The sequence below is a fragment of the Myotis myotis genome, unplaced genomic scaffold (assembly GCF_014108235.1).
Source record: "Myotis myotis isolate mMyoMyo1 unplaced genomic scaffold, mMyoMyo1.p scaffold_m19_p_1, whole genome shotgun sequence".
NCBI classification, from domain to species: Eukaryota; Metazoa; Chordata; class Mammalia; order Chiroptera; family Vespertilionidae; genus Myotis; species Myotis myotis.
The window spans coordinates 128,895,415-128,919,669 of NW_023416313.1; the positions used below are offsets into that span (position 1 = coordinate 128,895,415).

The 24,255-nt window shown below is 38.9% G+C and overlaps 1 protein-coding gene and 1 pseudogene across 10 annotated transcripts in view; one reads left to right on the plus strand and one right to left on the minus strand.

Annotated features, from left to right (window-relative positions):
* The window catches only part of WAC (WW domain containing adaptor with coiled-coil), a 103,702-nt gene that overhangs the window by 71,381 nt on the left and 8,066 nt on the right, over positions 1-24,255 (minus strand). The window lies entirely within an intron of this gene.
* LOC118677176 lies at positions 12,355-12,853 on the plus strand (annotated as a pseudogene).

Below are 24,255 nucleotides of genomic sequence, written 5' to 3' on the forward strand. Positions count from 1 at the left end.
CAGACCCCAAACCTTCTGTTCTATAGCCTTCATCTCAATACATGACAACTTCAGCTTACAAATGCTTAGGATAAAAATTTTTAGAGTCATTCTGAACTTCCAGTTCACTAGTTGATACTTTCAAAATACTTCCAGAATCACACTACTTCCATTGTATCACCCTGAATTCTCACTTCAACTAATGCAATAGTGTCTTAAGTTATCTCCTGCTTCTCTTATTCACATAAAGTCACTCAATATCCTCCAAGGACTTCTCATCTTACTCTTAGTAAAAGCCTATATTGGTTTCAAAGCCAACAAGGTCCTTCATGATCTGGCCCTTGCTACCTCTCTGATATTATTTTTAAACACTTTCCAACTCTAAAAACACTTGGTGCTACACTGCTGCTGCCTTATTCAAACATACAAAGCACAGTCTTATCAGAAGGCCTTTACACTTACTGTTTTCTACCTGGAATATTCCTCCTATACCCCCTATTCATGCCTACTTTCCTCACTTCTATGTAGCAACACCTACTTCTATATAGCAACCCATATGTCCCAAAATTATCTTATTTCCTTTTATCCAGCTCTATTTTTCTATAAGGCAGCACTTTTCTCTAACTCATATATTAGTTTATTATGTATCTCCCCCTAAGAGACTATCAATTTGAGGACAGTCGTAATTGTCTTATCTGCAAAATCCCAAGTGCCTGGCACACAATAGGTACTCAATATATTTGTGTATGCCAGCGGTTCTCAACCTGTGGGTCGCGACCCCTTTGGGGGTCGAACGACCCTTTCACAGGGGTCGCCTAAGACCATCGGAAAACACATATATAATTACATATTGTTTTTGTGGTTAATCACTATGCTTTAATTATGTTCAATTTGTAACAATGAAATTGGGGGTCACCACAACATGAGGAACTGTATTAGGGTCACGGCATTAGGAAGGTTGAGAACCACTGGGTATGCCATACTAATCTCTCATGCTTCCCCTAATGTTTTCTTACTTTACACAGCCCATCTGTTATATATCAACAAATTCATCTTGATTGATTTGTACCAATCCACTACTACAGATTCTTCACTACAATTTTCTGACATTTTCTAACCTTTCGCTTCCAATCAACCATTGACTTCTAGGTGTCTGCCAATTATATCAACTAAAAAGTCTACAGTGCATAAAAATTATGTTCCACTCTTTGCAAAGTGTCTTTACTTCCCAGGACAGTCCCACCTTGAAGTTGTTGAGTATACCACATTTTATTAATTCTGAAGCAAACTCAGTATTATTTTACTGGCTTTCATTAATATCAATAATTGTAATCTTAGACACAATGAAGTACAACAAGGACCAAGGAGAAAATGAAAAATTGTGAACTCAACACAAGTTGGTTTGCTTACATAAAACTGAAGAAAAATCATTTCTAAGGACTGAGCTTGCAAAATCTCAGATACTTTATATAGGTAATGATAATACTGTATGACATTAATACAGTTTGAAAATGCATTAAATATAGAGTGATATCAAAGGAATGGCAGCGTGAGAGATCCCCTTGAAGTTTCAACAATTTGAACAGCTATAATTCAACACAGGATTCCCTGCTCAATGCACAAACACATCTGAGAGATCCATGCATTAAAACATCTAAAGGAGCAAACCAAGGAGGTGAAAGGAAAAGGAACTCAAAGAAGCTGGACACAGCCCTGCAGCTCAGAGCTCACTGTGGGGCTAAGAGGGGAAAAATCAGGTTGTGGATGGCACTCCCTTCAGCCAGAAGGAGCAAAAGCAGTTAGCATTCCTGTAGGAGTGAGCAGTGTGAGCTTCAGCTGAGCCCAGTGACCAGGGCAGTGACAAAAAAAAGAGGTGTAGCCAGGGTTGTCTGCCAATCAGCATTCCAGACAGAGACACAAAGCCATGAAGCCAGAGCCTGGCCACCTTCCCTTATTAACCTCCCAGAGCTCGCCTCCCTTCACCCTGCCTATTAGATTGTAGAGCACATTATCTGCAAACCCAAGAACTGATGCTACAGAAACACTACCTCTCTGAGAAAAGGGCATACACTACAACTAATCCCAGCATCAGGTAAAAGAGTGGGTATGGGGGGTGGAAGCAGGGGGCAGGCAAAGCAACAAAGGAGGCAGCAGGGGTCCCTCAGTTCACCCCATCCCCACTGCCAGTGGTGCCTGGCTGTGAGGACAGCACTGGGATTTCATGGATTTGGAGCCCCATTGTCCATTGCATTTTTCCTGAGGGGTTCCCCTAGGACCAGAATGACCAGATCATAGGGAAGGCATCCACCTTCCCAGGAAACACAGGCCATTCTCCACCACATTGCAGAAATCGGAAAAGCCAGAGAAGTGCAAGAGAGCTAAAAAACTTTAGATTCAGCACCACCTACTGAAAATGGGCTTTCCCATATAGGAAAGACTACTTATCAATCTCCTAGAGAATTGCCACTCATACATACATGCCTTGATAGAAGGAATCCATCAATACCATGAATAACCGAGGTAATGAAGCAGCTCAGAAAGAAAATGAAAAATCTACAGAAAATAAACTTAAAGACATGAAAATATATGATTTAAACAATAGAAAATTCAAGATTGCAGTTCGGGGGGGTGGGGTGGAAGTTTTGGAACTTTAAAAATAATTCTGGTGATCAAACACTCAATAAAAAGATAACAAGAATAAACTAGTGAGCACAGGAAATACAGCTGAACCTCAGATAGAGGAAAGAATTAGTGATATCAAAGACAGAAATCTCAAAATGATGCAGAGGGAAGAAGACACAGATTTGAGCATTAAAAAAAACAAAAAACAAAAAAAACTGAAAGCTCTATGATAACTATTTGACTCCATCAGAAAAAAGCAATATAAGAATAATAGGCATCCCAGAAGAAAAAGAGAGAGAAGGGAATGGAGAGCCTATTCAAACAGATAGTTTGATGAGAATTTCCAAACCTATGGAAAGAGCTAGATCCTCAAATCCAAGAATAAAACCTAAACACCTAAATACTTCAATTCAAAAGGCCTTCTCCAACACACATAAAAAAACAAAAAAATTCTAGAGGCAGCCAGGGAAAAAAAGAAAATAACCTATGTAGGAAAGCCCATTAGGTTATCATCAGACTTCTCAGCAGAAACTCTACAAGCTAGAAGAGAATGAAACCAAATATTGAAACCACTGAAAGAAAGTACCAGCCAAGAAAAATATATCCAGCTAAGTTATCCTTTAGATATGAAAGAGAAAGAAAGACTTTTCCAGACATACAGAAACTGAGTAAATTTATCAACAGAAGACCTTCATTATAGGAAATACTCAAGGAGGTTACTCCACCTGAAACAAAAAACAAAAGTTTACAAAACTACCAATAAGATCATCAACAAACAGCATAAACAGGGATAATTTGTGAAAAGGAAAACATAAAAGGTGAGGGGGGGAAAAGGCCTGAATTTTCAATGGAGGATGGAGATCAGATACATTCAAAAGAAAAAGGATTATATGAAAATTTCTTTTTCATAAACATAATGGTAACCACATACAAAAACAAACAAACAAAAAAAACCCCAAAACTGAGACACTTAAAAAGAGGAAACAGAGGAAAAAACATATGGAATACCACCAAACAAAAACGACAGACAGAAACACAAAGGAAAAGAACCAACAGAGACAAAGAGCTCAGAAAACAAAAGATAAAATGGCTATAGAAAATCCTCATACTTCAATAATTACCCTAAATATAAAGGCACAGAGTATCAGACTGGATCAAAAAACAAAAGCCAACCACATGCTGCCTTCAGGAGACACATCTAAGCTGCAAAGACAAAGATAGACTCAAAGTGAAGATAGAAAATGATTCTCCAAGCAAATAACATCCACAGAAAAGCAGGTGTAGCCATACTCATATCTGACAAAATAGATTTCAAGATAACTGCAGTAACAAAAGACAGAGATGGACATTTTATAATGATAAAGGGGACACTATATTAAGAAGACATAACACTTCTCAAAATATATCCACTGAGCCAGGGAGCAACAAACTAATGGGAGAAACAGATCAAAACACAATCATAATAGGGGACCTAAATACCCCACTAACAGCCACAGGTAGATCATCCAAACAGAAAATCAATAAAAAATATCAGCCCTAAATAACACATTAGACTAAATGCACATAATTGGCATTTACAGAGCCTTTCCTCCCAGTACATCAGAGTATACATTCTTTTCCCATGCACATGGAACAGCCTCAAAAATGGACCATATAGTGGGTCACAAAACTAACCTCAACAAATTTAAAACTGAAGTTATAGCAAGCATATTCTCCGACCACTATACTTTGAAATTAGAAATCAACTGCAAAGTGAAAGAAAGAAACCTCACAAATATGTTGAGTTAAATAATATACCATTAAAAATTTTGTAAAAATTGACAAAATAAAAGGTGAGATCAAAAGATATATAGCCCTAGCTGGTTTGGCTCAGGGGATAGAGTGTCGGCCTGCAGACTGAAGGGTCCCAGGTTCAATTGCAGTCAAGAGCACATGCCAGGTTGTAGGCCCCATCCCCAGTGGGGGCGTGCAGGAGATAGCCAATCAATGATTCTCTCTCATCATTGATGTTTCTATCTCTCTCTCCCTCTCCCTTCCTCTCTGAAATCAACAATAACAACAACAAAAAAGATATATAGAGACAAATGAGAATGAAAATACAACATACAAAACTTCTGGGATGCAGTGAAAGCAGTAATAAGAGAGTAGTTTATATCATTACAGGCCTATCTCAAGAAATAAGAAAAATCTCAAGTAAACAACCTAACACTACATCAAAAGGAACCAGAAAAAGAAGAACAAAAACAGACCAAAGTCAGCAGAAGAAAGTAATAAAAATAAGGGCAGAATTGAATAGAGAACAAAGAGACTATACAAAAAATTAATACACAAAGAATTGGTTCTATGAAAAGATTAATGAAAGTGACAAATCCCTGGCTAGACTTACTAAAGAAAAAAGAAAAAACACTCATTTAATCAAAATCAGAAATGAAAGAGAAGTTACCACAGATATCACAGAAATACAAAGAAACATCCTAGAGAATAATATGAAACATTATGTGACACCAAGTTCAATAACTTAGAAATATATAGCCATCCTAGACTGAGTCATTAGAAAATCTAAATAAACCAATCAACAATGAGAAAATTGAAACAACGAACAAATACCTCCCCAAAAAATAAAAATCCAGGACCAGATGACTTCATTATACCGAATTCTACATCCTAAGATTTGGTACCTATCCTTCTCCAACTCTTCCTAACACAAGATATGAGGCCAACATAACCCTGATAACCAAAAATTGACAACGACAACACACACACACACACACACACACACACACACACACACACTACAGACCAATATCTTTGATGAATACAGATATAAAGATCTTAAACAACATACTAGCCCAGTGAATACAGCGAAACATTAAAAAAATATTATATGTCACAAACAAGTAGGGTTTATTTTAAGGGCACAAGAATGGATCAAAACAATAATGGTGCAAATTGATCAATGTAATACACCACATTAACAAATCAAAGGATAAAAATTATATGATCATATCAATAGATGCAGAAAAAGCTCTTCATAAGATACAACATCAAGCCTTGGCCAGTGTGAGTCAATGGTTAGAGCGTTGGCCAGAACACCATAGGGTCATGGATTTGATTCCTGGGTTGCATGTTCAACACCGACCCCAGTCAGGGCACGTGCAGGAGGCAAGAAATCGATTTGTCTCTCTTACATCAATGTTTCTCTGTCTTCTCCTCCCTCCCCCCTCTCTAAAAATCAATGGAAAAAATATCCTAGGATGAGAATTAACAAAAAGATGCAACATCCATTTATGATTAAAACACTCAATAAAATACGTTCAGAAGGAAAGTGCCTCAACATAATAAAAGCCACATATGACAAACCTTCAGCCAATACTGTACTGAAAATCCTAGTCAGAGCAAATAGGCAAGAGAAAGAAATAAAAGACATAAAAAAAACTGGGAATGAAGAAATAAAGGTGTCACTTTTTGCAAATGGCATGACTCTTTATATAGAAAACCCTAAAGATCTCACCAAAAAACTATTAGGAACAATAAGTAAATACAGTAAAGTTGCAGAATACAAAACCAATGTGCAAAAATACACTGCATTCCCATATTGCACGTATGGCATATACTAACAATGAAATTTCAAAAAAAAAGAAATGAAAAACAAAACTCCATTTGCAACTGCAACAAAAAGAATAAAATAGCTAGGAATAAACCTAAGAAAGCATGTGAAAGACCTATCTACTAATAAGTACAAAGCATTATTAAGAGAGATTGAAAAAGACACATGAAATGGAAAGACATTTCATGTTGACGGACTGGAAGAATCAACATAGTTAAAATGGTCATATTACCCAAAGCAATAATACAGATTTAATGCAATCCTCATCAAAATCCCAATGTCATTTTTTGAAGAACTAGAACAATAACTCACCACATTTGTATGGAGACCCTGAATAGCTAAAGTATTCCTGAGAAAAAAGAATGAAGTCGCAGGTATCACATTACCTGACTTCAAATTATACTACAGAGCTATGGTAATCAAAACAGCATGGTACTGGAAGAACAGACACAGACCAATAGAAAAGAATTGAGAGCCCAACCACTTCTACACAGGCAAATAACTTTTGACAAAGGAGGTAAAAACATACAATGAAGAAAAGAAAGCTTCTTTAATGAAAATGGTACTGGGAAAATTAGAAAAGTATGAAACTAGATTACAGTTTGTCCCATGTACAAAAAGTAATTCAGAATGGACCAAAGACATAAATATAAGACCTAAAACAAAATAAATTTCATAGAGGAAAACATAGGTATTAAACTTAGGAACTTTGGTCGTAGAGAACATTTTATGAATGTGATCCCAAAGGCAAAGGAAGTAAAGGCAAAAATAACTGAATGGGACTGTATCAAACTAAAAAGCTTCTGCACAGCAAAAGAACCCAACAACACAACAAAAAGGCAACCAACCAAATGGATGAAGATCTTTGCACACAACAGTTCCCACAAGGGGTGAATATCCAAAATATATAAAGAACTCATAAAACTCAACACCAAACAAACAACCCAATCAAAAAATGAGCAGAGGCTCTGAACAGACACTTCTCCCAAAAAGAGATACAAATGGCCAACAGATATATAAAAACATGCTCAACTTCACCAGCAATTAGGGAAATGCAAATCAAAACTGCAATGAGATAGTACCTCACATCTATTAGAATGGCTATTATCAACAAGGCAAGTAGTAACAAGTCTTGGAGAAGTTGTGGAGAAAAAGGAATCCTCATTCACTGTTGGTGGGAATGTAAACTGGTACAGCTGCTATGGAAACAGTATGGAACTTCCTCAAAAAATTAAGAACAGAGTTACCATATGACTCAGCAATTCCTCTTCTGGGTATCTACCCTAAATATTTGAAAACCTTTATTCACAAAGATATATGCACTCCATGTTCATTCTAGCATTATTCACAGTGGCAAAGACATGGAAACAACCAAAGTGTCCTTTGATAGATTGGATAAAGAAGATATGATACACACACAAACACACACACACACACACACACACACACACACACACACACACACACACACACACACTGGAATACTATTCAGCCATTAAAAAGATGAAATACGGCCATTTGGGACAACATGGATGGACCTTGAGAACATTATACTAAGCAAAATAAGTCAGTCAGAAAAAGCTAAGAACCATATGAATTCATTCATGTGTGGGATATAAAACTGAAACTTATAGACACAGATTTAACAGTATAGTGGTTACCAGAGGGAATTGGGGGGGGGGGGGGCAGTAAAGGGTAAAAGGGGCCAAATATATGGTAATGAAAGATGATTTGACTTTGGATGATGGGCACATAATGCAATATACAGATCAACTATCACAGAAATGTATACTTGCAATCAATATAATCTTATTACCCAATAAATTTAATTTACAAAATAAAAATGCACTAAATTATGCCTGATGAGTTAATTTCTAAACACCTCAGGGTGTAACACCCATTTTTATTAGAAAAAGACTGTTTCACATTAAATAATCTTGACTTATATAGCCACTTCAGAAGTATAACCAAAATATGCAACAATTACTAGTCCCAAACATTTAGGACAACCTCTTAAAACCGTTATACATTAAATGGTTTAAAGTGGTGGCAAAGTTCTCACTAGTAGGAAGGAAAAACAGCCTTCCTCAACCAAAAATAACCCATTCACATTTAAGGTAAAACCTGAGTGCTAATGTAAAACAGTTAAACAGTTCACAATTATTGTAAAAAATACTTAAATTTTTTAAAATATATTTTTATTGATTTTAGAGAGGAAGTGAGAGGGACAGAGTGATAGAAAAATCAATGATGAAAGAGTCATTGATCTGCTGCCTCCTGCACACCCCCTACTGGGGATCAAGCCTGCAACCTGGGCATATGCCTTGACTGGGAATCAAACCCATGACCTCTTGGTTCACGGACTGATGCTCAACCACTGAGCCACGCTGGCCGGGCCTTAAATTTTTTTGATGCAACCAAAGCATTAAGATAAGAGAGACATTTCCTTAGAAAGTACAGGTTTGTAAAAAAGCTTTACAATATTGTATTTCTATGGTTTGAACCAAAAAATATTCCCAATATTCTCTAGTAATTCCTTAAGTAACAAAATGTCACTAAGAAGGTGCTTGAATACTAAAAACTCCAACTGGATTCTACTTAAACTCAAAATATGTATTATTTACTTCCAGAAAAAAATAATGGATACTTCTGCAGATTTAAAAGGTCCAGGTTAACTTAGCATCAAAGTTTTAAGTTATAATCTCTTTTTTAAAAATATTGATTTTAGAGAGAGGAAGGGGGAGAGGAGAAACACTGATGTGTGAAAGAAACATCAGTCAGTTACCTTCTGTACACAGCCCAACCAGGGATTGAACCCCAAAACCTGTGTGCCTTGACCAGAAATTGAACCCACAATACTCCTACCAACTGAACCATACTGGCCAGGGCAAGTTATAGTCTTTTTAAAGTTTTATATATATTTAAATTAAAACAAGTTTTAAAAAATCAAAATTAAAATTTATCTCAGATTTTCTGCCACTAGTCATGCCAGAGGATTCTTAGTTCCTCCACTCCATTATAATTTTACCACTGATATAGCACAAAGCAGTGTTTGTCAAAATTTTATGCACATCAACACGACTTGGATCATGTTAAATGTGAGGTTCTGATTCAATCGTTCTTAAGTGGGACTGAGTGGTATTTTTAAACACCCCAATGATTCTGGGACAAGTGGTCCATGAATAATAGTTTGAGAAACAATGGTATATGTTTCTGACCATGAAAAAAAAAAGGCAGAATGTTTCTCTAAAATATAACAAATATAGATTTCACTGAAATATGCTGAAACATGTTTTAAAGAACGCTGAAAATTTTACAAATTAAGATTAGTGGCAATACAAGACATTAAAGCAACCCAAGTTCCCATCAACAGAGGAGTGGATAAAAAGCTGTGGGACGTATATACAATTACTACTCAACTGTAAAAAAGAATGAAATCTTTTGTGACAGCATAGATGGACATAGAGTATATTATGCTTATGCTAAGTGAAATAAGTCAGATAAAGACAAATACCATATGATTTCACTTATATGTGGAATCCAATGAACAAAATATAAACAGACTCATAGATTCAGAGAACAGACTGACAGAAGGATTGGGGGCTCGGTTTACAAGGTGAATGGATTAAGCAGTGCAAATTGGTAGTTGCAGAACAGAGACATAAATGTAGATTACAGCATAGGGAATATAATGAATAATTTATATATATAAAAGCCCAGCGACCAAATGGTGAACAACCAGAACGATCAGTTGACCAGTCGCTATGATGCACACTGACCACCAGGGGGCAGACTCTCAACGCAGGAGCTGCCCCCTGGTGGTCAGTGTGTTCCCACAGTAGGAGTGCCGCTCAGCTGACCAGGAGGAGGGGCGCTCCCACAGCAGGCCGATCCTTGCAGGCCATGCTCCCCACCAGTGCACGAATCCATGCACGGGGCCTCTAGTATCTTCATAAGCACGTATGGGACCAGGTCAGTATTTGAAGCAATGGGGAACACTCTGTAAAGTACATAATTTTCTAACCACTGCGCTGTACATTTAAAATTAATATAAAATAATACTGAATGTAAACTAATTTTAAAAGTATATTAATAATAAAAAGGTTGCTGGCAGTACAGTTCATAGTATATTTTAACTTTTTGTTGATAAAAAACAGTACAAAACAAACAGCCCTCTATAGACCCTAAATAACTGCACTGGATTTAGCCTTTAAGATTAGGTATTTAGTCTTCTGGCAAGAGAAAAGATTTATGAGAAACCAAGCATCTGAGCAATCTGTTACTGCCCTAAGTAAGAACCATAGTGTCACAGAAATCCCCTTTGCTTGTACCATTTCAATTCATTCAATGTTGTTACTCCCTGGTAATTAGCCTAAATCACCCATTTTATGTATAATTTTCAAACTACCTAAATGACAGAAAATATCTAAGACATCTAATGAGAAGGAAGAGCAAAGACAGAGACTGTGAGGCAAGAATGTGCCCGTAATGCTTGAGGAACTACAAAGAGGTCAGTGTGTCTGAAGTGCAAGAGTAGAATCAAGAGGCTTAAGGTCACAGAGATAACAGAGGGAGTAAAAAAACCACATAGGGCCTACAGGCCTTTGTATAGACTTTTGAGCAAAGGAGTGACTTGATACAATTGCTGCATTGAGACTAGAGTTTGAAAATAGGAAAGCAGAAAGACCAGTTAAGAGACTTGAGATTATTGGTCTGAGCAACCGAGAGGCTATACAGACAGTCCTCGGGTTACGTCGGACTTGATGTACGTATTTGTGGTTACATCACCATCTCCCATTTATTTATTTAAAAAAAAAAAAGTTTCGTCATTCCTAAGTATGTACATATGTGCTTTATGTTATTATTTATTTACCACAAGTAAAGGTCAGAAATTGTTATATTTCTTCTAAATTTTTTTTACTGTTTCACTTCATTACTGCTGTGTATGTGCTCCATGTGAGTGATGTAGGTGCTTATGTAGATAGGTTCCGACTTGTGAATTACAACGCGCCTTAGGAACGGATCTCCGATGTAACTGAGGACCTACTGTAGTTTCTATTTACACAAAATGCAAGACTATGGGAACAGCAGGTTTGATAGAGAAAAACAAGAAGCTCATTTTTGGACACTACAAGATAGTCACCATAAAGGATTATATGCAATACAGATGTGCTAACTAACCTAGACTGGGGGTTGGGAGGTTAAAGGAGGTAATTTACTTCTAAACTGAAGCCTGAAAAATAGGAATTAACTAGGCAAAAGGGCCTGAAAGACAGATATTATTCTAAAAGAAAACAGCATGTGTGTAAGTCATTATGTATGACAGAACTTTTATTATCTTCAAAGAACTGAAGCATATAGGAAGGCTAGAAAAATACAAAGAGATGTAGCAAACTGTTTATTGAAACACTTATACTTTATCTTAAGGGCAGTTGGAAGACAAGAAGATTTTTATACAAAGAATGAGCAACTATGCTTTTCTTAATAGATGATTCTGGCCCTAGCTGGTTTGGCTCAGTGGATACAGCATTGGCCTGCAAGGGCATGTACCTTGGTTGCTGGCTCCTCCCTAGCCCAGGCCCTGGTTGGGGTTACTTGCAGGAGGCAACCAATCAACGTGTTTCTCTCACATCGATATTTCTCTCTCTCTCTTTCACTCCCTAATGGAAAAATATCCTCGGGTGAGGATTAAAAAAAAAAAAAAGTTAATTCTGACGCAGTGAATAAACTGGGAGGAAGGAAAAAACAGTATGCTAATGCTTTAATTCAGGCAAAAGAGGATAATAGTCTGAGAAAAAAATGAAGAGATTCAAGGACTATTTCAGAGGCAAGATCTAAGAGACTCATAAGTGGATACTGGATACAAGGGAAGATAATGAATGGCATTAAGAAAGTTAAAAACTAAGCAAAGTGAAGAAAACCAAGATGAAAGGAGAATTTAAGCTCATTCAACTAGTAAGTGGAAAACCAGAGTGTTTCACCCAAACCTCAGCGCTCATTCCATAGCTATAAAAACCTACACATTACAAATATTAATTGCTTGATATCTGCATTTTGAAAATTCCATTTTCACCAAAAATAAAACACCAACTTAGGAATTAACATTTACACTATTTTTTCCCAGGCCAGTGCTCACCAAGGAGGCCATGTTCAGTTTCAGCAACAACATCGTGAAGCCCAATGGCAAGAAGCTGGAAGAGTTTAAGTCTGACACACCAGCCAAGGAAACTGAAGTTGGTGACTGTTGGAGAACCATTAAAATCTTTGTTCCTATTCCTTAACTGAAATCTTTCCAGAAAATCCAAGTCTAGCTGGTTATACGAGTTGGAGAAAAAGCTGAGTGGGAAGCACATTGTCTTTATCACTCAGAGGAGAATTCTACCCAAGCTAACTCTAAAAAGCCATACAAAAAATAAGCAAAAGTGTCCCAGAAGCTGTACTCTGACTGCTGTGTATGACGTGATCCAAGAGTTCTTGATTGTGGGCAAAAGAATCCCCATAGAATGGCATGGCAGTGGGCTCATGAAGGTTCATTTGGATAAAGCCCAGAACAAGGTAAAATAAAAGGCTGAAATTTTTTCTGGTGTCTAAGAGAAGCTCATGGGCAAGGATGTTAATACTGAATTCACAGAATTACAGTTGTAAACAAAAATGATTAAATAAAGATTCACAATAAAAAAAAACTTACAGTATGCTTAGGTACTTTAAACTTAAAACCAGTATAAATCACAATCTTAAATGGCACTAGATAATTGCATGCCTTTATCTTATAATACCCTATGTATCTCATCTGTAAAGTAAAAAAACAGAAAAGGCTGTATATTTAAAGTACAGATACAAAAGAATTTCTGGAATGTAAATTAGTTTCTTTCTCTTTCTCTCTCTCTTTTTTTCATTCATCCTCGCCCAAGGATATTTCTTCCATTGATTCTTAGAGAGAGTGGGAGGGTGGGGGGGGGGGAGGGATAAGAGAGATAGACATATCAATGTGAGAGACACATCAATTGGTTGCCTCCTGCATATGCTGACCAGAGCCAGGGATCGAACCTGCAACCCAGGCACATGCCCTTGACTGGGACCCATCAGATCTGTGGTGTGTCGTGAAGCCAGCACTCTAACCACTTAGCATACTGTCCAGGGTTCTTTAATATTTTTAAAGTAAACCCACCAGAAACTGGTATTTCAGCAATAAATTAAGTTTAAAAATTTTAATTCTCAGTATTTTAAAAGTCAAAGTCAGTATTTCTCAACCTTAAACAAAATGAATACTATATTTGGTGGGCAACTTAAGACAATAAATTAGAAAGCTATATTACAAGGTTACAAACTAAACACTTTATATAAACAAAAGTGATTTTTACAGCATATATAGTACATATAGCAAAAACTTTAGGACTTCTGCTTAAAATAGTCTTGAAATTGTTCAACTTTATTTCTCAATTTAAATTAATAAATGTGAAGAAAACTATCATGCTGTTCTACTCTTCTCTATATAAACATGAAAGAAATGCAAAATGAACACTGGTGGGAAATATTCCAAAGATTCCCACACAAACATAAGCAGCCAAACATACTGTATTATATCTTTGGAAGGGAGAGTTTTAGTTACCATGAAATGGCAGGACACACAGCTAATACCTGAAAGCATAAATTAAAGCAGAATCAGAAAGTTTTCCTGCACACCGCTCAAGCCATTTATTTGGAAAGGACCTTGGAAATTATCAATTCAACCTTGCTTAAAAAAGGGGGGAAAAAATAATAAAAGCAGCAGCCAAGACGTTATATGACTTGCCCATAGTCAAAAAGCTAATAACCAGCAAAACAAAAACTAAAACATCCAGATCTCAAGACTGGTGCTCTTTCCACTTTACATTTTTTTACCTTAATACTTGTTATCAAGTTAACAATGTATCTCTAGCAGAAACTTTCTTATAATCAGAATACAGTCGATATGAAAAGAGTTCTGGCTCTATAATTTGACTTTTTTTTAGGTTTTAAATTTTATTTGGTAGTAGTTCCTTAACAGGATGCTTTGACCGTATATTAGATACCCAGAGGTCAACCAATAAGGGTCTTTTAAGTAACACTGCACTAATCAGCTCTCTACAAGATTCTCTGCTTTTCTCCATTAACAATCTAAATGATACTGAAAAGATTACAGAGATACTGCAGTGCTTCAAAGAATTTCACAAAGTTAGACTAGGTTATAAGACTACAGTAAAACCTTTGAGTGGATCATGAAAAATTATGAGTTGCTCTGAAAGAAATGCAGGTGCTTCTGCACTTGATTGTCCTGATGTGTAACCTCTACTGTGGACAGGAAGTCACTGTCACAGAATATCAAGACACAGAATGGTTTCCTATAGACAAAGGTGTCAGATAAGGGCACATTTTATCTCCCTATCTGTTTAATCTGTACATAGAACATATCATAGGAAAAACTAGGCTAGACTCAGGAAGAAGTAAAAATTGGGGGAATAGCAGTAATTTAAGGTATGCGATAGCACCATCTTACTGGTGAAAAGTAGCAATGATCTGAAACGACTTCTGATGAAACTGAAACAAGAAAGTGCTAAAGCAACCAGGCCGGCATGGCTCAGTGGTTGAGAGTCAACCTATGAACCAGGAGGTCATGGTTCAATTCCCAGTCAGGGCACATGCCCGGACTGCGGGCTCGATCCCCAGTAGTGGGCATTCAGGATTCTCTCTCATCACTGATGTTTCTATCTCATTCTCCCTCTTTCTTCCTCTCTGACATCAACAAAAATATATTAAAAAAAAAAAAGTGCCAAAGCAGGACTGCATTTGAACATCAATGAAGAGAAGAAATGAAGAGAAGGCTGAGACTCAGAAGGGCGCAATGTAAGAATTAGGAAAAATCACTAAGAGCAAAGACATGTTATTAGAGACCAAGGCTAAGATCATCTACACCCCTGTATTTCCAATTACAAAAGTTGGACAATGAAGGCGGCTGATAGGAAAAAAATAGATTTCAAATATGTTGCTGGAGGAGAGCTCTACGGATACTCTGTGCCGCTAGAAAGACAGCCAAGTGGGTCCTAGAAAAGTGGGTCCTAGAACAAATTAACCCTGAAATATCACTGGAAGCAAATATGACAAAACTTAAGTTGTCCTAGGCACATCATAAGAAAGGATTCTTTGGAAAAGACAGTAACGCTGGGAAAAACAAGGCAGCAGGAAAAAGGAAAACCAAGTATGTGATAGATTGACTCCATAGAAGTTATCCGCATGAGTCCACAGGGGCTGAGTAGGGCTGGTGAGGACAAGACATTGTGGACATCACTCACAGGGTCACCAAAAGTCAGAGGTGACTGAAGACACATAACACACACCTCAAGGATGACTTCCCAAGCACTAACAAGGACAGAGAATATTCAAGCTAGGAAGATTTTAGGAAGCTATCTATGGACCATTATAATGAAGCATGTCTAACCAGATAGATAGATAGGATTGAAAATCAAAGAATAGGGTCTGAAGAATGAAAGCAACAAGGACAGAACATAATTACACAAAAATATGAAATTAAGTACAGCCTTGTGACTTAACCCTTAATATTCTTTGTAATTTAAAGGTCCCATGATGAGGCTCATTATCCATACATACAAAATTAAACATGAATGTTTTAAAACCCTGATAAAGAGCCAATAGGGTAGCAGAAACAGAAACCTGACCTAACTATCATAGCAAAACCTGCAGGCAGTCTTTTAGAAGAAAACTACTTCTAACAGCCCATCATACTGTATTCCAACTTCCCTAGCTTTTCCCTATTGCAATGAATGTTTTCATGATCAACCAGCACATTTTTATGAAGTTGGAAGAGTCTGCAAAATTTTTCTTCACAATCAAGTGTTAAATGCAAAACACTTTACTAGTATTGCAATCCTGTCCTCATCCAAGCCAAAATATTCCAAATTCACATTTTACTAGTATTGCTTTTTGGCTATCAGAAAGGATTACTCCTGTGAGTATAGTACAGGTCAAAACTTTTTCAGAAGATGCCAACATTATGTCATGCTTTTCTAACATACTGTCACACAATTCAGAAGTAATCAAAGATTAAATCAAAAGGCTAGCACTACCTAAATATATCAACATAAATTAAACATACATTTCTTTTAAAATGCAATTGTTCCTAAGGGTCATTTCAAGAAAACTATTTGCTAACACCTGAAGTCACTCTGAGTATAATAACTCAGGTGAAGACTATTTCTCAAACAGATAGAAAGCTAAATGAAGTTTACCACTTAACTGTCTCAGGACAGTTTGATGACTCAGGGACTGGGGGATGGTGGTGAGGTGGGAGAATATGAGTGCCAAAGACTTTATCTAAAGCAGTGGTTCTCAACCTTCCTAATGCCGCGACCCTTTAATTCAGTTCCTCATGTTGTGGTGACCCCCAATTTCATTGTTACAAAATGAACATAATTAAAGCATAGTGATTAATCACAAAAACAATATCTATATATCCAAATCCTAAGCGACCATTACAACCAAACAACCGGGAATGACCGGTTGACCAGTCGCTATGATGTGCACTGACCACCAGGGGGCAGACTCTCAATGCAAGAGCTGCTCCCTGGTGGTCAGTGCATTCCCACAGCCAACCTCCGGCAATCAGCCAACCTCTGGCAGCCAGCCAACCTCCCACGGTCCTTCCCCTTGCAGGCAGGCCCCGAACAGGGTCTGGGTGAGAAGGCCCCGATCGGTGGCCAGGCCTAGGGACCCCACCGGTGCACGAATTCGTATGTAATTATATATGTGTTTTCCGATGGTCTTAGGCAACCCCTGTGAAAGGGTCGTTCGACCCCCAAAGGGGTCGCGGCCCACAGGTTGAGAACCGCTGATCTAAAGCAATAATGGTGGCTCCAGATACTACCCATATATATCTTACCTGTCCAGATGCAAATATGCTTAGAAATTTCTCCGCTATCTGGCATTAGCTATGATCTGGGGTATTAGATGTCCATACCACAGAATACTAAGTTAGCTATTTAATGTTTAATTTTAATATTTAATGTGTACAAATTGTACAAATTGTAATGCACACAAATCTGTGAATCAAGAAAATTCTTTAAGACTCAAGAAAACATAAACATCTGATTTGGAAAATTTTTACACACACACACACACACACACACACACACACACACACACACGGCACTCTAACTTCTAGATTCCTAACGATAAAATTCACATTTCCTAATGTCCAGTTCAGAGTTCTTCCTCCTCCTGTGTGTATTCTCCTAGATCTGCAGTTTTTTTAAACTACTTCATCTATCCTAAAAGTCCCTGAACTGCAACGTCCTGGGTCAGAGCAGGTACCAAGTTAAAATTGCTCTTGCCAAACTACCAGTATTTTCCTTCCTAACTCTAAAGGAAGAAGGAAGCAGGGGCTTGAGACCTAAAACTGATCTGATACTAACTCTTCATTAGTCAAATAAGAGTAAACCTAATAATACACTGGTCACAGTCCAGGCTATTAGCTAAATGCTTTATTAGTGTTTTATGTACTTAATTTCATTTAACCTCACAACAATCTTCGGGAGTGGATAACGTAGTGTGTCTAAGGTTACTTAGTTACAAATATCAGAGCCTGGATTTAAAACAAAACTAACTGAAAGAAGATTTTAGTCATTAGTTAAGCATAAGAGATAAGGCAAGTATTAATATTCTCTAAGCACTAACTAAAAAGTATTCCTAGTTGGTCCTCTTAGATTGTTACTGCTAACACCAAGTATCTATTAAGTCCACTATGCAAATATTAAATGACAGATGAAAAAAGCTGTAACACAATATGAAAGCATTTTAATAAAAATCCTGGAAAGACTATTTATAAAATCCTTCAGACATTTTATGGCTTAAGAATGAGTCCTATGAAACTAATGATTTAACTTCAAAATGATAGGATTTGAGGCAATTTTATTTTCCCCATTTCTGCCATTTTCTAAATTTTCTATAATAAATGTGTACTAACAAAGAAAAATTTTACTACAACAAGCACTATGTACAGTCACACCTCATTTTATTGTACTTTCCAGATGTTTTTTTTTTTTTAAACACAAATCAAAGGCAAGGCCCCCTACCAGCAGAGTCCAAAGGATGCCTGTAGTTCAAGAATCTATTAATTCCAACCTTGCCTTGAATAAATGTTTCAAAAATAAGGCACATAAAATGTTTCTTTAGAGAAACAGGAATATGTGTAAAGCTGGACAGAAAAGGGTGATTATGTTCTCCAGAACTGTGCTGTCCAATTCAGTAGTCACTGATCACACATGTAGCAAGTAGGCACATGGGATGTTGCTAGTAACAAACTAAAATACAGGATTTCAAAGACCTTGCACAATAAGATTGTAGAGAATCGTTTTTAAAATATCAAGCACATGTTGAAATAATACTTTAGATATATTGGGTTATATAAAATATACTCAATTTAATTTCACTTCACTTTTACTTCAATATGGCTACTAAAAATTATGTGTGATTTGCATTTGTGGCCTACATTATACTTTCATTGAACAGTGCTGATTCTAGAACCTCATTATTCACATGCAGCCAAAAAAGTGGGCACCATCTGGGATCTTTTTAAAAAGAGGCACACCCACCCTGGCCAGTGTTCTCAGTGGTTAGAGCACTAGCCCAAGCACCAGAGGGTAGGGGATTCGATTTCTGGCCCCAGTTGAGGTGTGTGCAGGAGGCAACCAATTGATGTGTCTCTTTCAAATCAACGCTTCTCTCTCCTTCCCTCCCACTCTCTCTTAAAAAAATAACGAGGCAGACCCTTGGGCCCCACCCCAGGACTGCTGAACTAGAATATGCATTTTAGCAAGATTCCCAGGATATAGTATACACCTTCAAATCTGAGAATCACCGTTCAAGAAAACTGCAATCATTTCCCTTAAATTATGACAATTCCAATATTCTTTTGTCCACCCATATATAAAAATATTACAAGCTGTTAAGATTGTTGTAGACAACAGTGATATACAGGGATAAAATCATTAACAAAACAAATGCACTACCTGTTCTCGTGGTTTATATTCCACAAAAGACATGCAAACATCCTATATATGCAAATTAACCCTCATACCCTCACAAGATGGCTGCCTACAACCAGGCCGGCAGGGGGGTTAGTGAGGGACGACCAAACGACTGAACAGCAGGCTGCGTGGGGCAACCAGGCCAGCAGGGGGGTCAGTAAGAGGCGACCAGGCTAGTGGGGGTTGGGGGGGACAGTTGGGGCGACCAGGCCGGCAGGCAGGTGAGCGATTAGGAGCCAGCAGTCCAGGACTGTGAGAGGGATGTCCAACTGACAGTTTAGACCCAATCCCCAGGATCGGGCCTAAACCGGCAGTCGGACATCCCCCAAGGGGTCCCAGATTGGAGAGGGTGCAGGCTGGGCTGAGGGGACACACACACCCCCACCTCGCCCAGTGCACAAATTTCGTGCACCGGGCCTCTAGTTAACTAATAAATTACAGCAGTTCTGCTATAATACTTGTTATGAAAACACAAATTTGCTTGAGTGCTACTGATGTACCAGGAAATTTGAGAACACAAATTTCCCATCTACTTACAAGTGATTTCACCTTGGGAAACAATAGTTGCACCCAGCTGAACCAAGCTTCACAGGAATTCACAAAGCAACACTCTCACTCACACACACACACCTCAAACATCTGCCAACTACTTCAGTTCACTGTATGACTTGTCATATTCATCCACGATTGGTGTTACAACTTTCAGAGGTTTATTTCAGATAACCCTCGTTCCATCACGTCACAATAACTTACAAGCTGCAACCCTTTCAACAGATGTCCACTTCCACAAGCCTATTTCAGATCTTTGTCAAGGTAAAATGTCATATGTATTATATTGTTCATGCACTCTTTAACCATTTAATATGTTATGCTATGACTTTTGTTGGGTTAGTATGCTTTTTTAATGCATCACATTTTTGAACATTGATCCCGTTAAACCTATTTTGCCCATAAACCCCTTGCTACAATTTTGCATAGTATGGTAACTTTCAGGAACACATTATGCCATGTTATAAGAGAATGACTATGAATAAGTAACATCAGGTCATGTTAAGCACAAGGAAAGAACAAAGGAGTGGAAAGGACAGACAATGATGGGGATGCCTGTTTCAGAGTGACCAAGAAGGGAGAGAAGGCCTCTGTGAGAGGGTGATATTTAAGCAGACACATTACATTACTGAAGTGAGAGAGTGCATACCACGAGGACATACAGAAAGAACAACATTCCAGAAAGGAGCATAATGTGCAGAACCCCTAAACAAGAATAGATTTCTTCCTGTGGGGTGAGTATGGACAGAAGAGCACAAACGAGGGGAAAAGTGGTTGAAAAGGCTGAAAAAACACCCAGACACCAGGTTATACAGGGTATTTTGTAGGCCTTCGTAAGCAACATTAATTGGAGTGTTCCAAGTATGAGAGTGATGTGAGCTGAGGAACATTTTAACTGGACCATTCTGCACAGGGAAATAATTGTGTGAAACAAAAAGGATGCAGGGACACCATTCAGAAGGCTCTTGCAGAGTCCTGGTAAGAGAATGTGGTAGCCAAGACTACAATGGTTATATTTTAAGTACTAACAAGTGGTTATACTTGGAGTATAATTTGAAGGTAGAGATAAGGTTTTAAGTAAAGCAAAGAAACTTGCTTTCCAGTTTCAACAATACTGAATACTTTAATTGGATTATACTTTCATCAGTGAAATGGGAATAATCTGATTAACTACTTCAAATGAATCAGATGACAATGTAAAAGGGCTCTGAAAATTAGGAAATATTATATAAATCATAAAGTCCCAAAAGCAGAATCCAGTCACAGATATGGTCCCAGTTACAGAATTCCTGTAAAGCCATGGCTGGGTAACTAAGCTGGTTGAAGCATCGTCCCATACACCAAAAAGGTTGCAGATTCAACTCCCAGTCAGGGCAAGTACGAGAGGCAACCAATCAATGTTTCTCTCACATCGATGTCTGTGTCTGTCTATCTCTCTCTCCCCCTCCCTCCCTCTAAAATCAAGAAAAACATATCCTCAGGTAGAGATTTTAAAAAAGAATCCCTGTATAAGATGCCCCAGCTCATTGCTATCTTCACTCTTTCCAGCATCCTAACAAATTGATACACTACATACACCAAAACTATTCTCTACAACAAAATAAAACAATGAGCATGTTTAACAGAGGGACAATCCAGAATACATAAATTTTCTGTGACTTATGCACCAAAATTCTAAGTATATTACACCAAGAACTATAAAATACAACTTACACAACTCAAAAACAGTTCAATTAAGACTACCTTAAAAGAGCAAAGTATACCATGCCAAAATATTTTGATTGTGAAATAGACATACCACATCATAAACAATACATTACAACCATATCTTTAAAAATAACAAAAAAATATTAAAAACGTGATGACTAAAACAAATGATGTATGTGTTCAAATATATCAGTAGATCTCAACCTTCCTAATACCGCGACCCTTTAATACAGTTCCTCATGTTGTGGCGACCCCCAACCATAACATTATTTTCGTTGCGCCCTAGCCGGTTTGGCTCAGTGGATAGAGCGTCAGTCTGCGGACTCAAGGGTCCTATGTTCGATTCCGGACAAGGGCACATACCTTGGTTGCGGGCACGACCCCAGTGGGGAGTGTGCAGGAGGCAGCTGATCCATGTTTCTCTCTCATCGATGTTTCTAACTCTCTATCCCTCTCCCTTCCTCTCTGTAAAAAAAAAAAAAAAAATCAATAAAATATATTTAAAAAACAATTATTTTCGTTGCTACTTCATAACTGTAATTTTGCTACTGTTATGAATCGTAATGTAAATATCTGATATGCAGGATGTATTTTCATTGTTACAAATTGAACATAATTAAAGCATAGTGATTAATCACAAAAACAATATGTAATTATATATGTATTTACCGAAGGTCTTAGGTGACCCCTGTGAAAGGGTCGTTCGACCCCCAAAGGGGTCGCGACCCACAGGTTGAGAACCGCTGAAATATATACACAAATATTTAAAGCATTTTTTTAATTAAGGAAAAAAATGCTGAAAAGCAAAAAATATTAATGCTGCTAATGTGGCAATCTTATTGTATTTCTTTTAATGGGATAACTGTTTCCTGTGATCCGTTTAAACTAATTTCTGGAAATCCAAATTATCTGCCTAGTTTACTATCCTATCTAATAAAAGAGAAACACGGTAATTAGCATACGACCGCTACCCTTCCCATTGGCTAATCAGGGCGATATGCAAATTAACTGCCAGCCAAGATGGTGGCCCGCAGCCAGGCAGGTTGAAACTAACATGAGGTTTGCTTGCTTCAGTGACGGAGGACTCCAACGTTCCCCGCCTGCCGCTGCCGGCCTTTGAGCTGCAACTCTAAGCAACTATGTAACAAATATAGAAACTAAACAAAACCCCAGAAACCTGCTTTAGTCCTTCCGGCTTCAGCCAGCAGGATCGCAACATTGTAAGCAAAGGCCAGAAACCTACTTTCAGCAGCAGAGGCCTAAGAGCTGGAGCCAAGCCTCAAAGCTAAAGCTGTCCCAGAATAAAAAAAAAAAAAAAAAGAAAGAAAAAAAGGAGCGGTTAGGAGCTTCAATCACCCGCCAGCCTGAAAACAGCCCTCAGACCCTCACCCAGACTGGCCAGGCACCCCAGTGGGGACCCCCACCCTGAAGGGTGTGTGACCAGCTGCAAACAGCCATCATCCCCTCAACAGGGCTGGCCAGGCACCCCAGTGGGGACCCCCACCCTGAAGGATGTGTGACCAGCTGCAAATAGCCATCATCCCCTCACCCAGGCTGGCCAGGCACCCCAGTGGGGACCCCCACCCTGATCCAGGACACCCTTCAGGGCAAACCGGCTGGCACCCACGCGTGCACCAGGCCTCTACCCTATATAGTAAAAGGGTAATATGCCTCCCAGCAACGTGATCAGCGGAGCCACGAGGCCTCCCGGCACCAGGATCAGTGTGACAGGGGGCAGCGCCCAAACCCCCTGATCGCCCTGCAGCTCTGCGTGTGACAGGGGGCGGGGCCACAACCTCCCTATCGGCCCTGCTCTGTTCGTGACAGGGGAAGGCGCCCCAACCCCCTGATCAACCCTGCTCTGTGCCTGATAGTGGGGAGCTCCCCAGCCCCCTGATCGCCCTGCGGCTCTGTGTGTGACAGGGTGCGGCGCCCCAACCCCCCCCCCCCCAAACGGGCCCTGCTCTGTGTGTGATGGGGTATAGCCATAACCTCCCCATCGGCTCTGCCGTGAGTGTGAGAGTGGCGGCGCCCCAACCCCCTGATGGGCCCTGCTCTGTGCGTGACAGGAGGCAGCGCCCCAACCCCGATTGGCCCTGCTCTGTGCGTGACAGGGTACGGAGCCCCAACACCCCTGATGGACCCTGCTCTGTGAGTGACAGGGGGTGGCGCCGCAACCTTCCCATCAACCTCCCCATCGACCCTGCCTTGAGTGTGACAGGGGGCAGTGCCCCAACCCCCCTATCGGCCCTACCCTGAGCGTGACTGAGGGTGGCATCGCAACCTCCCGATCCGCTCTGCTCTGTGCATGACAGGGGGCAGCGCCCCAACTCCCCAATCGGCCCTGCTCTGAGCCCGTCCAGGGGCTGCACCTAGGGATTGTGCCTGCCCTCTGCCACCTGGGAGCAGGCCTAAGCCAGCAGGTCGTTATCTCCTGAGGGGTCCCAGACTGCGAGAAGGCACAGGCCGGGCTGAGGGACCCCCCCACCCCCCCCCAGTGCACAAATTTTTGTGCACCGAGCCTCTAGTCTTTCTATAAAGCATCAATCAATAAAATAGGTAATATCTATCTCTGATGTGCATTAGAAAAAAACTTAACATAGTTAATGGTATTAAAATCCAAGTTTTAGATTCTGTATAACATTTCTAAGTTGCTTTGAAAACAAGTCTCGGAATGTCAGAGCTGAACTTGAGAAAAATGGCTTCTTCCTACTAAAAATGTTGGCAAGCTTT